At 27.2% G+C, this 18,028-nt stretch overlaps 1 protein-coding gene across 1 annotated transcript in view; it reads right to left on the bottom strand.

Annotated features, from left to right (window-relative positions):
- Window positions 1-14,642, bottom strand: part of LOC107441330 (cyclic nucleotide-gated channel alpha-3) — a 107,781-nt gene extending 93,139 nt beyond the window's left edge. Inside the window, exon 1 of the mRNA XM_016054546.5 lies at window positions 14,505-14,642. The gene's annotated coding sequence lies outside the window, so the exon portion shown is untranslated. The remainder of the gene's footprint in view (window positions 1-14,504) is intronic.
- Between the last annotated feature and the right edge of the window lie 3,386 nt (window positions 14,643-18,028).

Genomic DNA, 18,028 nt, shown 5'->3' with positions numbered 1-18,028 from the left:
TGATTCTTTTAATTTACTAAACATTTTAAAGGATTTACAGTATAAAATATTTGAGAAACAATGCCTCATGTTAGATGTGTGAATAAATGTAAATAGAAAATTGTTCCTAGATATGTAAAACATTATTAACTTTTAATCTTTCTATTTGAATTTGATTGCATTCAATATATCATGAAAATATACATCAGAGGCATAAAAATGATTTAGTTTTTCCATGTAATAGGAATGTCCCTCCTCATCACCTTTTATAATTTAAAATTTGCAGGCCTGCGTCATTTTAACTTGCCATTTTGAATTGATTAAATTTTCCAAATGATCGAAAATATAACTTCTACTTTAAAAAAGTTTATGCGCGACGCGTTCATGCGTTTTTATTAATTTTTTTTCACAATTGTGCTGCATGAATCCTAATTATATTAAGTTTTTTTTGTTCCTGTCTTTTGATGACTACTATTACACGACCTATGGTAAATGTGTTGCTTTTTACAATGCACTTACATTTTAAATTGAGAAATATGAAAAATATATAATTGATAAATATTAAAATATGAATACTTTTGATATTTTAGATTCAAAAAAACTTTTTTTGAAAAAAAAATATATTCTAATTTGTAAGTTCTAAAAAAAAATTGACACTCTCTATAAAACAACACAGTACAAAGGTATCGTAAGAAACTCAAAAAGACAATTATTTGAAGCATTTTAAACGTATTTTTTAGCAAAAAAAAATATTGTACTATTTATTTAATTACACAACAATACATTTTTTGAGTTATTATATTTTGTACAACAATTTTGTGCTTTAGTCGAGTAAAGCTTCAAAGCCATTTAAATAATATATTTATGATTTAAAATGAGAGTGTCATAAACACTTAGGATAGAAGAAAAAGTAATGAAATCGTAATCATATAAGTAAAGTAATAAAAAAAAACGTGTAATAATTTAAATTATAATTGATGTCAACAAGATTGATAATATACTTTAACTTATTATTAAAAATGAAGAATTTTTTAACATATTTTCACATTTCATCGATTTTAAAACGAATTATTCTGTCTCTGTTGGATCGCTTCCAAGGTTTGATCTAGTTTGCTTCCCGGCATCGATGTAAAGATTTTATTCTCAGAGATAAATTATTTTGTAAATTGGATCTGAATTATAAAGACTCTTTGAGCAATGTAAGCCGATTTAATTTTTTATTCATTTTAATAGCAACTTATGTAACAAGATCTGTTCAAAACATTTATTTAATAGTTATTCTGAAAGTTAGAAGAGATTTGATTGTGCTTAAAAGAAAGACTGGTTTCTAAGTAGATTTTCGCGTACAAAATAAATTGAAATACTGATAATTTGTAGTAATCAATGAAGTTTTGCGTGGGAATGCAAGACTGAGACAAGAAATTTGAATTTTAAAATTGAAATTAGAAAATGGCGATAAATTTCTATGATGATTTTAATTTGCAGGAAACAGAATGTTCTGGGTGTCACAAAAATTGGTTGAATAAATAAATCAAGTAATGTAAAACGGAAAGTGATAGAAAGGTACGGGTTTGAGTGCTCTGCTTAGGAAACAACAGATGTCACTGAAGACTTAAAAATGTAACGCAATATTTTTTACAGCATATTAAACTATTCCAACTGGAATATTTCCACGGAGTTAGTGAATTGTGTTCTGTTAGTGAATTGTCTTCTGTTGTTACTTCACGAGTTTAGTCAGAATTTGCATGACAGAAAGATATTTTCTAAAAAGTACGTGCTTTGATTGAAACCCATACGTGAATCCGAAAGAGCTATAATGACTTGTTTTGTACGAATATTTAAGAGTGCCATTCGAACTTTTAGATGCAGAACAAAGTTTTCAACTGTTCATTAAAGAAATATTAGGTCATTTTGACTTCTTCTATCCTTATCTGAATGATATTTAAATTGCCAGTTTAATTCCGGGGGAAGTCCAATTCCCACGTCTAATGCAATAACAATTAATGTTGCCAAATGTGAATTCGGACATAAACAAATATCTTTCTTGGGTTATTTAGTCACAGAAAAAAACCCACTTACAGAATGAGTAGAAATTATACAAACATTTCCAAAACCTATTACTGTTACTGTCAACTAATTACGATGGTTTTTAGGAACGCTAAATTGCTGTCAAAGATTTTTATGTATTGCTATTTCAATTCAAGCACCTTTAAGCAAATATTTAAAAAGAGTGAAAAAGAATGATAAATGAAAAATACAATGAACCGATTTGACAACAAAACGTATAGGTTTAAGTAAATAGCAACAACCTGTGTTAATGTTAACTTCTTCTCAACATTCGGTCAATAATAAAGAACTCCCTCTTCAGAGGATCAAAGTTGCGATGGCATGTCTTTGGATCATTCTCAGGGATGTTTACTAGACTATCGCCAATAGCCCATTGTTTAGCTCTAGTACGACGTAAATAATGTACAGTCCGCAAAAAAAAAAACGAATCACCCTGAATAACTTTCGTTCTAATGATCGGATTTTCACGAACTAAGTGTCAATCTTAATGGTTCCTGGGGGTGACCTCAAATATGCTAATTAATTAGTGCTAACTATTAATTAAGTTACGAAATCAGACACAAAAACGTACTTTTTCTGAATAAACATATATTTTTTTTTACATATTTGGAATCTAGACACTTGAATTAGGGGGGGTAGACAAAATTTTAAAAAAATTGGGTGGTAAATTGGGTAGCAATAAAGGTTTATATATTTGGCGATAGTCCAGAAAACCGCCAAAAAAAGTCGCCTGCGCAAATGAATATTTTAAGATAACCCATTGACTAATTCAAAAGAGGAATGCGTAATTTTACTAGGTTGCTAGGCAACCACGCTCTGACTGTAGAAAAAATTGAAATAATGTTTGTAATTGCTGGGAGAGGTTTAATTAATTGTTAATAGTAAATATCTCAAAGTTTCTAGGCAATAGACAATTTTTAAGCTGATTTCTGTCCAAAAAGCAAAAAAAAATATTTTTATCCCCTTTGAAAAGAAAATTTGTATCGATTTATAAATTATTTATGATTTTCTAAGTTTTTAGAATTTAAATACATGAACTTTTTACCGATATTATATAGATTATGCTGTTTTTGCTATATTTATTCGAGGATTTCATACTAAAATTAAATTAACATAACTTATTATAGCTAAATACAAAATTTTAGGGATAATCATTTTTACAGCTTTAATCGAGTCTTCTAAGCAAGAAAGTTTGAAGAAAAAAAAGTACTTGAAAAATAAAAAGTAGATTGTATAGTAACTCTAATGCACATTTACAAGGTTTTCTATAATTTACGATATTTCTTTTTTCTATAACTCAAGGAATTGCTGAATGTTTAGTGGCATTTTAAAGACATTGAAATATGTTTTGTTTAAGAATAAGATATTGAAATAATATGCTGCATATTGTATGATTCGTTGTTTATAAAATCGATTCATTCTGCTAGATATTTAGGTTACATGGTTTTCTTTGGATAAAGATGATTAGCAAATAGCATCCTCGTGTTTCGATGCATTCTGAAACTTACGTTCGCAAATTCACCATACAATGTCGCACAGCATATTCTTCAATTACGATAAGCTACATTTACCACCAAATACTGCTACTATGATTATTTATGTTTTCTTATATATATCTGATACTCTGCTTTTAAACAGAGCTAGTAAGATCTTTAAGTTACTGAAATGGGGCCCAAAAACTTAAAAGATAAAATATTTTATTTCATTAACTCAAAATATCCGGTGTCAAAATTTTAATTTTTTAGTTAAATATAACTTTTACAATATTGATGCTCTTACGTTTTTAAAGACCACATGAATCCTGTTAAAATATTAAAATGCATATGTTTACTTTAACGAGTGTAAAATCCTTATCAAAATAATGATCAAGACCCAAATGTAAAACAGTATAATTGACGATAAAAGCTCAACTGGCTTCAAAACATATGAAGAGGGAAGTAAAAGTCGACATGTTTCGAGCGTTCAAATATAATCGCCCATTCTCAAGACTTGTCAGGCTTGAATGACTTGTGACTTTCATTATTGGACTCTCAAAACATGTCTACTTTTATTATCATCTATTATTTTTTTAAAGCAATGAAGTTTTCATATTTTCGATTTAGTTTCTTGGGATTATCCATCTAGTTACACAACATATTAAATTATTTCACTCGATATTAAAATAAGCTTTGAAAAGGTATTTTTTATGTATCGATGCCAAAGTTTATTCTATATATATTTTAGGGTATGCTATCGGAGTATTTTGATCGAGTTTATTTTTACACCCGCCGACCAGTCTGTGTAGGGGGCAGGGAACTGTCCTTGCATCAGAAAGGTTCTGGGTTCGAATCCCGGGCAAGGCATGGATGTTTCTTTCCCTCTATCTGTGTTCTATGTCCTTTCTCCTTTGTGTGTGAATGTGACCCGCCCTATAAACGGGTTGTGGTAGTGTGACGTGGGCGACGCTGTTCCACCGCCGTGGCTTCGCCACAGGTGCCCACTGGGTAACGAAAAGAGAATTAGCAGTTCTGGCACTTTCTGTGGCCAATGGACAATAGCTCCAAGTGCCCGCCATTAAAAAAAAAAAAAAATTTACACCCTTATTTGCTTAAAATTATTAAATAATTTGCTTAAAATAAATTATTCAAGCTATATAATTTAATGCATTTATAGTATAATAGTAAACGGGGCTTCCATCGCATATTCTTAACCTTAATACCTGTATTATTAAATAAATGGAATAAGCTTAGATAAATAATAAAAGCTAATTTTTTCCTCGTTTTAATTTTCAAGGAATAATATGTTTCGATCAAACAGATTTCATTCTGGAAATAGCGAAATTATTGAGTAGGTCCCTTGGAGCAATATCATTCTTATCCTCTTTTGACGAAATATAGGAAAAATTAGTTTTCACAGTTTCTGTAAAAAGTATGTTAGCCTTCTTGCCACGGTTTCTTTTATTTATTTTTTTATTAAAATAAGTTCGGAAATTGCGTATTTTTTATAGCATTTTTTTAAAATCAGATGACTCTAAAATTGGCACGGCTTCGGAACCTTCTTACAAATTTCAATTTTTAGTATTTCCTACTTAACAAAATAAGGCATTTTCCTGATAACAAATTATACTACAATAATATATTGGGAATCGTGCTAAAGTAAAAAAATAAACAAAATAGTTTAGTATATTATCAGGAAAAAAATCTACTTGGTATCATAAAGAAAGAGTAAAAGATATAATGAAATAATTAGTGAATCACACGTGATCAGATAATTAAAAATTTAATTTCACAACTAGGATGTTAGGACGACATTTAAGATACTGAGATATTTTAAGACGCTTAAAAATTTGGCTGCGTATTCGACAGCTTTTTATGTTCTGTATCTTCAAACTCTTTGTAGTGACTTATAAAACATCAAAACTATTTTAGATAATCTATGTTGAAGTCAAAAGAAACAACAAAAAAAGACAATTAATAATTTATACTCTTTCTTCAAAAAAAAAATAGTATGCTTAGTAAATAATCAGCTGTTTTGCATTAAATAATTTTAAACAGCGGAATGTTTTTAATTTCTTAACAAGGTTTTATTCTTAGCTAGCAGACAATAATTATTTTTAAGAAAGCTTGACTATAATTTAGAAAGGAACTTTACTTTAAAGAAAACCTAAATTAAAGAACTAAAAGAATTGATTAGTATATTAATAAAGAAATAATACACGTAAAAGGGTAAAGAATAAGAGTCTTAAAAATGTCAAAATTTACTTAAATAACTGGTAAAATAGTTCTGCGAAACATTTGTGAAACACTTCCAGAAATTTCTATTAAGATTAAGGCGATATAAGGTAAGCCAACCAGTGATGGAACACACCCCAGTGAAGGAACATTTCATAGATATTTTTTTAAAATAAGATTTTAAACGTTTTAATTTAGATTGATTGGTAACAGTAGCTTACTACCTAACAATAGGAAGTTATCTAACAATGCATTGAGTTACCTGGTCTTAGAGTCTTCTCTGGAAAAAGTTTTGAATTTGTTAGTATCTGCTCAACGCCTTGTTTCTTTGACACAATTATAAGGTCAGTGGTGCTAGTTATCCGTTTAAAGTAAAATTAATTGCATATAATAATGCTTTTTTTCTCATTGTGAAAAAGTTGTTCAAAATATGGTTATTGAAGTTACGTTTTATTTATTTCAAGCATCATAACATAAGCAGGTACTGAGATTAGGGGGTACTTATCAACTGAATTACCAAACGATGAAAAACCAATGAATAAACAAGTGTTCCTTTATTGGGATTTTTTCAAGTTAATGAAAATAAAAGAAAAATTTTAATTTTCTTGTACCTTTTGTCATATTATAAATCAAAATTATGTTAGAAATTAAAAAAACAACTTCTAACCAGTGAAGGAACAGGCATGTTCCTTCACTGAGAATAAATTTCCCAGTGAATGAATAGTAGGAGTGAAATATGATTTTACATGGATAATTAGTAGTTCAGCGACATAGAGGACTCCTAAAATTCAGTTAAATGTTGTATGAATAGTTCCTATAACAATTTCATTTAAATATGCAAATTTAGTTGCTAAATTTCTTTAAAGAATTATAATAATAATTAATTTATTATTTATCTTTATAAATGTAGTGATTAGTTATTACATCATACCTTAGACACCTTAATAAACTATGTTTATTTACTAAATATAACAACTAAATATAATAATAAAAGCTTGAATGGAAGATTTTTTTGCAGGATTTTGTGCCAATAATTAGCCAAATTATTATCTTATTGCCGTCATTAATGTCCTAACGGGAACTGGTAGGAAAAATCCATTTAAAGACAATTATCTAGGTGAAAAATGGGTGAAGTTTTTTTAAGGCGACAACCACCGATAACTCAGTGCAATGCGACGATAATTTCAAAAGGCAAAACTTCCCTTAGAGAATAATATTTGAAATACTGGTTTTAAGAACTTCAGAAGAATCTTTAGGAGGGAAGTAGCCCTAGCATCCTTTTATAGAGTGATTGCATTTACAATACGAATGAAACAAGAGTTGAATACTGCCCTTAAACGGGAAAACTCTTCGGCCTTAAAAATTATAAGGATTTATATTCTAAAGTACCTAGGAAAGAAAAAGTACCTCCATTGGTAGTTTTTCCTTACAGAAGAAGTCGTTGAGATATTACAGAATCTGTCCCTGCTACATATTTCATTGGAAAAAGCTGTTCATGAAATGAACGATGACTGCAGCAACATTTTACAAATATATTGCAAATGTTTCTACTCATGGCTAATTAAAAATGCAATCAAATTCCATATTTTGCTTCTTCTGGATAGGCATAAATCTCATATCAATTTGAAACTGAGCAAGTTTTGTTCCTCAAAACAAATTTTCTGGTTTAGTTTTCTACCTAATTCATGGAAATCTCTCGTTAGATCTTGAAAACAAAAGAATTGTAAAACAATATGTCTAGAAAATTTTGCATCCACTTTTAAATAAGATTTGAGGCATCAACTGATGAAGTTAAAATGCTTTTATGAAATGCGATATTTTTCCATTCGATTTAGAAAACGTTGACTGTAACAAATGCATGCAAAACAGACACCAAGAATTAATGAGCAAGACAACTTATCAACAAAACACATGCTTCGAGAGTAACGATGCGCTATTTCTTCAGAAGCTTGAGATGGAAATCTCACAAGTTATGTTGCAAATTTTTAAAGGAGCATTGACAGAAAAGTTTAATCTCCCAAATATCCAATAGCCTGTGCTTTTCTCAATATTGAAGAATTTATTTCAAAAAGAACAATTGTATAATCAAATTTTGGCTCTGAAGCTGAGACAACTAACATTAATAATGAAAGTATCTTGAAAACTGATTTTGAGATAAGTCCTCTTGAGGCATTATTAGTTGCAAAATCAATTGGTTTCATAAGTAACTACTAGATATAAGTCAATGAGAGATGGGTTTTACTCAAACTTCGAAACTCCTTATTCTCATTTATTATCCAGTGAGGAATTCTGGAAATGGAACTAGAAAATCAAAAGAAATTTCGAAGATACATTTACATTGGCCAAAAATTTGGAAAAAAGAGGAAGGTTAAATCAGAAGAAATAAATTACTCATGACGAAGAGAAAAAAAATACTTAAAAAGATTTTAAAAAAAGCTTCAAAAATATGGGGAAAAGAGTAAACAAAAAAATGATCGAATTATAATAATAATAAAAACATCATCGGATTACACAATGATAAACATTCATAATTTAGAACGGACTATTAAACTGTGAGAAAAAAATGAAAAACATTTTTTTTTAAATTATGTATTCAAACATATTTTACTTTCCATTCAATGACTGAAAAAAAAGTAATATTTTCCACATTAACTATGGTTATATGTCGTAATTCCAAGAAAAATCTTGTTTTTAGACATTTGTGTGGCCTATGGACTCCTAACGAGCATCAAACATTCTTAAAATTAAGTGTTCATTCACTGGAAAATTTAGTGTTTATTCACTGGTAAGAACTGTTCCTTCACTTGGTCATCTTACTACTTATTATTTAAACCACCAAAAGCTTAAAACAATATTATGTAAGTTATCTAACTTTTTTTTACATAATTTGCATTTAATAACAAATATGTCGACGCCATCATTTAGCTAAAATTACAAAGTTTGAAATTTTTATGAATTTTTTTTAAAGGCAAGCTAAGCTTAAGTGTTCCTTCATTGTTTAGTTTACCCTATAAGACGTTGAGAAATTTGCGATGTTGTGAGAAATGTTTAAAAATGTTGACTACGTATTTTTATTAATATTTATAAAATATGTATTCAAGAAATTGATAAATATAGTATTCCAAATCTATGCATACGTATGCATATTATTGAAATTGTATCAGTTATTGAAAAACAAAATAAAAAAAAAATAAAAAATAATCAAATTAAATAAGCACAATCTGGTGTATTCTATCAGAAGCACGCTTTTTTAAAACTAGACATTTGTTGAATAAAGTGTTTTTTATTCAAAATTCTTTTCTAAATTGCAAATAAATTATTAAATGACTAAAAAAGAAACATCGTATTTTATAGTGTGAAAGAAATAAAAATAAAAAGATTAGCAAACGATTATTAGCGAAAAAAATATGAATGAAATTTTACGCTACGCGCGCGAAGTCAAGTTCCTCCCAAGTTTATCACATTTTAATTTTAATCGCCCCAATTAGTTATTTCTTTATTGTCGCCAAATTATTTTTTTAAAAATAATTAATTTTAATTTTTCTCAGCTTCTAATAAATAAAAACAGTTGAAACTTTAGATTTTTCAATTGAAAAATATGTAGATTAATATGGTATAAAAAAATTCATACCTTATAATTCAATATTTTTTCATCCTCACTTTAATTAAATAATAAAAAATAATAAATAATTATTAAAAATTATTTTTTGCATGAAATTATCTTTGGGTAAATGAGTTTTATGAGTGGGTGAAATTTTTTTTTGAATTGCTTCATTAGTTTTGAAAATATAACTGAAAACGCAAAAAGCGAAATTAACATTAAGGGGTACGAACTTTGAATCGCTCTCCTGACCAAACTATGGGGACCACATTTCCCAGATTGCGGCTACCCCCTATATTTTGAAGATAAGAAATCCAAATATGTAAAAAAAAATGCATGTTTATTCAGAGAAAGTACGTTTTTGTGTCTGATTTCGTAACTTAATTAATAGTTAGCACTAATTAATTAGCATATTTGAAGTCACCCCCAGGAACCATTAAGACTGACACTTAGTTCGTGAAAATCCGATCATTAGAACGAAAGTTATTCAGGGTGATTCGTTTTTTTTTTTGCGGACTGTACCTATCTATGATAAAGAATTACCAGCAGTTTGAAAACGATAAAATATTTTCGACACATGATAGAGGCAAGAAAGCTTACTGTTTACACAGATTACACACTTCTCACGTATGTGTTTTTGCGGTACAAAGAAGAAAATTACACACTAACAAGAATTCAAACCTTTTTTTCTTAATGCGATCAGTTATGAAGAAATCCCCAAAGAACAATAAATAGACAACGAATTAAAGAATTGTAGAAATTCCTGTCTCATTAATAAAAAAAAAACTGAATCTGAAGAATATATCTAGTGCGATATCTCAAATGAAGTAATGTGACATTTCATTAAAGTTTGAAGAGTAAGTTTTAATTCAATTAATCAATTATTACATCCGTGTATCAAAGCTATTACAAAATTAATCAAATATGCATTCCTTTGGCCTTATATAAGCAAAGATTGCAGGAAGTCGAGTAGAATCTGTATGCCATCCCAAAGAGCAAATGTAAAACGTCGCATCAAAACCAATCCAGAAAAATTTCCTTCTAATATAAAGACTAACTAGTTTCGTTAATCAAGGAATTTCTTTAACTATACATAAACTAATACGCTTCAACAATCAAAACTTTTTGCGCTTTATTAGTTATAAAAAGGATTATAGATACATAATGTAATATTTATCACTACTTTTTTTGTATCTAGCTTGTTGTTCAAGAAAAGTATTATTTATAAAATTATGAGTTAATGACATTTCGAAATTAATTCTATACATGCTCTTTTACATATGGCAAGAATAAGAGAAACTATGAAATGTCATTACTTGCTGCTTACTTCTTATGAATTAAATAATACTTCAATAGAGTTATTTATGAAACAATACTCTGTAAATAAGTCAAAATATCATAATATTAGTTAAGATTCTAAATTTAATTAAAATTAATAATTACTTTTTACTTTCATATTTTGAAAAAAAGTTATTTACAGGTATCTGATCCATACTAAACATTACTAATTAATACTTATAAAATATATCTTATTAAAAATCATATCAAAAATTAAAACAGAGCATTGTTTTACTATTTCTAAGTACTAAGACAACTAGTTACTATTTCTAAGTTTTTATTTTAATAAAAGTGATAGTAAAAGAGGTATTAAGTTTAAAGACTACAAAAGTTTTTGACGCATAATGGAAAAGAAAAAGCTGTAATAACTTATATTTAATAAACCAGCATGACCCGTATAAAAATGTAGTGTAGACGTTACAGAGTGTGAATTAGTAATCTCAGATTACCTAATTGACAAAGCGGAAATAACGTTGAAATAAATTGTATCAAATGTTATTTAGTAATTTTCAGCAAGCTTTTCATTATTATAATTTTACTTTATTTTTTAGGCACTGTAAAACTATTACTATTTTATGCACATTTAAATCTAAACGTATTGAATAAATATATTACTAAATAAGTGGAAAAATGCTGGTTGAGCGTAATTCAGTTAATTTTTTAAAATCTATTTATAAGCAAATTAGCCAAATTTATCTGGAGTTAATTTTTAAAGCCGGTAAATATAGGTTTTGAAACCATAAATAATTACAAAAAAAGCACTAAGGTAGAAATATTAAGAAATTATAGAAATTAAGCATTGAACGAGGATAAAAACTGATTTAAGTTGCATTATATCAATTTTTAATAATGGGAAATAATTGAAAAAAAACATTTTTTTAGATATTCTTCTTTGAAATTTGATTTGCTTTCTTGAAAAAATTGGTGTTGGTTAACAAGTACAATAATTGATATTGTATTCGGATAATTTTATATTATTTATTTTAAATGCCTAATTAATAGTTATGTTAAATCACCTAAAAGATATCACAAAATAAAAGAGATTAAATGTATAAAAAAGGATTCGAAATAGCAATTTAATGCTCATTTGTAAAAAATTTCAAATAAGTATCTAGAGGTTTCAAATCCATTGCAGTTGATAATATTGCATCTTAATATTATCGATAACTAAAATAATTTTGTGCTCTGAAAAATGTTTCCTAGTATGATTTCACATGCAACATTAACTTATCTAAATATATATTTTTCTACAAACAAATTTCTTTTTTTAACTTGATCCAATAAAAACTATATTTTTAATTAGCAATAAACTTACTGTAGTATAATATTATAAGATTATTTGAATTTGTGTTAGCACACATATTTAATTCAACTCAAATGTTTTCTCAGGGAATTCATTAAAGTAAGTTTTCCGGTTATAAACTGTTGAGAAAGGGATATAAATTTAGAGAAAGAAAATATTAGCTGGAAAAAGTCTTATTCTGAACTCTGCAGGAGATCTTAAGTCTACAAAGTGGGTCTTAAACACGCAAGATCCGAAAAAAAAAATTCTAATTGCTGAATTTTCACTTTTGTTGTTCGAATTATCTCAATTGCGAATATGTGGGACGAGTATTAAAAGTTTGTAATACCAGGTTCCTAAAATATGAACCTGGTATTAGAGGTATAAAACATTTTTATACATACCCTACATTTTAGAGGTATAAAATTATTAATAATGTTAAAATAGGTAGTAATACCTTTTTATTGATTATTAATAAAATAATGGTAAAGATATTTTTCGTTTTTAAAATTGAAATATGAGATACTTATTTTTCGCCAAAACAGTTAAATGTTTATAATTATGTTAATGTTAAATTGAAATCAAGTTGATTTTTATTTTAATTTTATGGATGTTTCTTTCTCTCTGTATTAAACACAAAAAAAATTTAACTTTTTGATTTAAGATAATATTGAGTGATATATACGATATTTGTGCTTCAAAATTTATGCAGAGTTAAATACAATAAGAACGAGAAACCGAAGAAAAAGAACAATAGGATCAAATAAAACTCATTTGATTAATTATTTAGAATAATTCATTCTGAAGATGTAATCATTTTCAAAACTAATAATACTTTAACTTAAAGCTAATTATTTTAAAATATATATGGTACTTAAAATAGATCACTACTGTCTTTATTAAGAGCGCATTCTTTTTACACTAACAAAAAAGCCCGTTGTAGAAATATTTAAAATTGTTTTTAAATTCTGAATCGAGACATTGAATTTCTATTAAAAAGTTTAAGCCTAAAGTGTTTTGTGTCAATCAATGATCATGTAAAGCTTATTTTAGTATGTTTTATTTTTATAATATATTTATTGTCTTTAGTGTTTAAATACGCAGTATCATTTTACTTATCTTGGATATTTTTTATACCAGCTTGATAATTTTGTTCCCAGAATTTTTTTTATTAATGTTTAAATGCAAAAATTAAAAAGTAACTTTATAAATACATTTAAATAAAGTTCATCGAAAATTTACAGTAGAGTATCATTCCGTAAGAAAACTACGGAACTTTTTTTTAAACACTAATTGTTATTAATGTTTCGAAAATTTTTCTTGCGATTATTTACATAAGTATACTGCCAATTATTATTTAATTCTCGTAGTTATTTTTTAAAATGTTGTGAAGGAAGTTTATATTTAGACGAAGATGAAGAAGCATACCATGGTCTTTACTAAAATAGCCATTCAGCTATGGGGTTATAAAACTGAGACGTGATGTGCTTGTAATTCGGGCTGATCACTAGCTAGTGAATATCTTTACATATTAGTAACTTAATCAAAATTTTCAAATATATTCTTCAGAATACCGAACAATTAATTATGCATTATACTTAGCTTTGTTCATTGATGAATAATTTTTTAAAAAAAAGGAACCTAGAAAGTTTCCACTGAAAAATTCTAAAAATTTTCTGTAGACTTTTATACTCCATTTTAATAATTGAAAAGTTGACTATTAAGAATTCATTAGTTTTCTTCCTATTATTGATCAAAAATAAATAGTTAAAGATGTTTAAGCGCAAAGCATATTTTATTTTAAAATTAGCTTCTTATTTTTGAAATTTCTGTTACGTTCTTAAAGCAAAATATAAAGATTTTTGGGGCATATATTTGTAGTATAGTATATAATATATATAAGTATAATATACAATGTAATATACAATATTATATATATTTCTGGGTATTTTGTAGTATGAAATATAATATATATTTCTGGGATAAATCGTAGATGCTATGCTTTTTTTTGTCTATTAGTTAGTTAATACTTTTATTTATAGGTTATGTCTTATTTTCATTAAGATAAATATTGAGGTCTCCTAATTAAGTCAATGCGAATGAAAAATTTACGTTTTATCACACGCAATTTATGTAAATTCGTAAAATACAATGCTTATAAATATAAATTGATTTCTGAAAAATTAAGTATTTAAGTATGAAAAGTTAGAATATTTGTGACTTGTAATCAAATTTCTTTTCCTAAAATATTTGTTTTCTCAAAATTTAAAAATCCAAAATCTTTAATAGTTATGTAAAAGAATATTTTAAACTAAATTTATGTTTTATTTAATTCTATTTTGTAACAATTTATATTTTAGCTAAAGGACTAAACTATCATTATAGTTAAATCTGTTAATTTAAAATAGAAATTTAGTGCTTTTAAAAATATTTCCCTAAAAATAAGTTTTTTTTAAAAAAAAATCTATCAAAACCCTTTTTATATAAAAACAAATCATTTCTGAAAAAGATATTTAATAGACCTTACCTGAAATTGTATGATGTTTGTTAAGATTGTTTGCTAAGCACGAATGAGTAGTAGAAGAGAGAAGGTATTAAAGTAATGAATTAGAGGAGAAATTGTCACTCTAAAATGAAGCTCCTTGTAAACACACGTGTTTCCGTGGGTTGTCACCATAATTTAAGTCAGTTTTACCCTCATCGACTACTGCGCCATCTCGTGAAAGTTCCGCAGAATCTTTTAGGTTGAGAAATTACGAATTCTTTTAACACATTTTTGAGTTAGAAAACTATTCAAGTTATGCTTAGTATTTTTATTTTGTTTATTACTTTACTCTTGATTTTTAACTTCATTTTTTTAAAAATAAAAAATACAAAATGAGTACTTCTATGTGGAAATAATTATAAGAAAAATAGTTTTGACTTTGTACAATCATAAATATGAACGATTAATATTCTTTAAAAAGACAGAATATCTATAATGATACTATATACATTAAAATTGATGAATATAGATTCAATTAATTATTATTAAAGCACCATTTTGCTCTTCGTAAATTTCATTTTTGCTAAGTTTTTATATTTGTTCTATTACTCATTGGGCAGGCAAAGCTCATAGTATGTATTCAAATTAAGATTTTTATATTTAAGATGATTTTAAAAGTTTTTAAATTGTAAGTAATTTAATTTGTTCATATTGCAAAAATTAACTTGTCAGAAGCTCGCAGTAGCGCAGACAAAAGTATTTTCTGGGAGGATTATTAAAATTGAAGGTTATAATTTCCATAAACATTCAGTATAATTATTTAAATAGGATAATTTTTAGCTAATGTACTACTTTTAATTGTATAATAATTTAATATTATCCATAAATTAACAGTTATTGTATAACCTCAATAGTTTTAAATTTATAAACATTTCAAGTACAACTTGTAAAGATAAAAATGACGAAAATAAATTTTTTTAATGCCAAAGATACTGTTAATCTCACTTCTGGCTATCGCACTCAAACCTAAACTAGTGCTCTGTGGTAAATGACAATCATACTTGGGAGCACCGACCTCAGTACTGATTTGAAATATCCTCAGTGGTAGACGGATCATGGGTTAGAGTCCCCTTGCCATCAGGCTAACCGTGGGAGGTATCATGGTCTTCTTCTCCTTGTAACGCAAATGCGGGTTAGTTCCATCAAAAAACTTCCACGAAGGCAAATTTCTCCCATTACTTGATCCAGGAGTTTCCTTGTCTTCTGGATTGGATTTAAAATTACAAGGCTACGGAATTGAACATTGATAGCCGTAAACCGAAAAATTGGGCCGGCTGTCTAACGATGGTTATATAAAAAAAGAAAAAATCATGTTTCAAAAGTAATGAGTAAAAGTACAAGTACAAAACAAAACAAAACAAAAATTAACGTTTTTAAAGTATATTTCTTGAAAATTAAAAACTCAAAGTAGTAATAAGTTTCATTAAAAAATTTGAAACTTACCATAAATATTTTAATTTAAAATTTACTAAATTTAAACTTAAGTTTATTAATGTTATTTTAAATGTTTACAATTTTAAAATACTTGAAAATGTAACAAAATTCATCGATATAGTAAACATTGAAAATATCCAAAAATCAAAACAGAAATAAATATTTGCATTTAAAAATATTTTTCATTTGTGTTATTTTTTTTAGAAATTCCATATCATTAGAAAATTTGCTTTTACTTCGGAAAACTATAGCTTACAGATAAATTAACTTGTTATACACATTAGACATTTGTTTAAAATAAGCAAATTAAAAATTATATTTTGTTTTTAAATGTTAAAAATTTTCTATTTCAAAATTTTAAATAATGACAATATTTTAATTTATGATATAAATATTGCATATTTAATTCACTTATAAACAAAAATTTAGTACAAAGTTTTATTTTTTAATACAATGATACGGGCTAACATATTCATACAGAATATAATTAGAAAAAGGAAAAACATATTTTTACATAAAGTCAAAAAACAAATGAATAAAACTCTAGAATTTTCCTAATCCAAACTATATTTCAATAAAATAAAGTATTTTATAATTAATTTTATTTTTCAAAAGTTAAATGCTAAAAAAATTAAATTTTAAGCTGAAATGTTTTTTTGGCTAAGTAACCTTAAATAAATTATTGAAACCATTTTGAAAAATTTCCAATACACACATATGGTTGACAAAAATATTGTTTCTCAAACAACATTGGTGTAAATAATACTATGGCGACTTTTTACCACTCCCCATGACGAATAAGTACTCTATTAATTTATTATTAATATTATCCATTAATATTCTCTATTAATTTTGATTTTTAATATATAGCTTAATTTTTTTTTAATTTCATTTAGTGCCTATTACCAAAATTAATTAAGCATTATTGACGTTCATAATAGTTTGCTAATTTTTACGCTTTCTTAGATGAATTAATGCTATTTCTCCATCAATTTTTAGTAATATATTCGCTCTAATTCTTTCAAACGTCTATTTTTTCAATTTCATGTAATTTATTTGCTCGATAACACACAAAAACATCCGATCACACGTACGCACCCAAACAAATTACTGTGCTTTGTACTTTAAAAAATATTTAGTTTACTTAAACACAAGAAATGATGGCAAATTTAAACCAAAATTTTTTATAGTGAAAATTAAATAATCTTAAATATGAATAATCCTAGTCAACATTTGCCTACTTGTTAAAGAAAATTTATCTTCATATCAAATATCATTTACACCGAAGAGCCATTACATTATGACCACCCTGCTAATAACATGTAGGACCACCTTTAGCCCTCAAAACTGCTAGCACCCGCCGTGGCATTGATTCCACAAGGTGCTGATCGGTAGTCTGAGGTATCTTTTACCAAGCGCTCACCAACTGGTCCTGCAATTCCCTCACATAGCGTGGCAGGACGAATTTGGTTTTCCAAGTAGGACCACAAATGCTCTATTGGATTAAGATCAGGTGAATTTGGGGGCCAAGACATGACTTGAAAGTCACTGGAATGTTCCTCGAACCAATCTATGACGATTCGACCCTTATGACATGGTGCATTATCCTGTTGGTAAGCACCATCCCCAGCAGGAAAAACTGTTGCCATGAATGGGTGAATCTAGTCTGCAACTATGTTCAAGTAGCTTACAGACATCAGGGATTGTTCTATGAGGATTATGGGTTCTAATGTGCCCCATGAAAACATTGTTCGTGGGTGAGAAACCATGGAAACCTGGGCGAACCCATTGTTATAGATGGAGCGTGGTCATAATGTAATGGCTCTTCGGTGTATGTCGTAATGTATAAATCTTAGTTTTTAAAGTTTCATTAAACCAATGAAAAATAATGAACATGACAACTGAACATATGCTTGAGGAATGATGTGATTCACATGAATTTCGATTAAATTTTGTTAAGATTAACGAATAAAAATCACTACTAGATTCGAAAATTATGTTTGATCTAAATTTCTTATGATTTACGAGCTCGTGCGTTAATTTTTTTCTCTCTTTCCTTAAATTCATTTGAT

Source organism: Parasteatoda tepidariorum, chromosome 1, assembly GCF_982258835.1.
Source record: "Parasteatoda tepidariorum strain Cologne lab strain chromosome 1, Ptep-v5.0, whole genome shotgun sequence".
NCBI classification, from domain to species: Eukaryota; Metazoa; Arthropoda; class Arachnida; order Araneae; family Theridiidae; genus Parasteatoda; species Parasteatoda tepidariorum.
The sequence above is the reverse complement of the archived record's forward strand: the minus strand, read 5'-3'. Positions and strand labels throughout refer to the sequence as shown.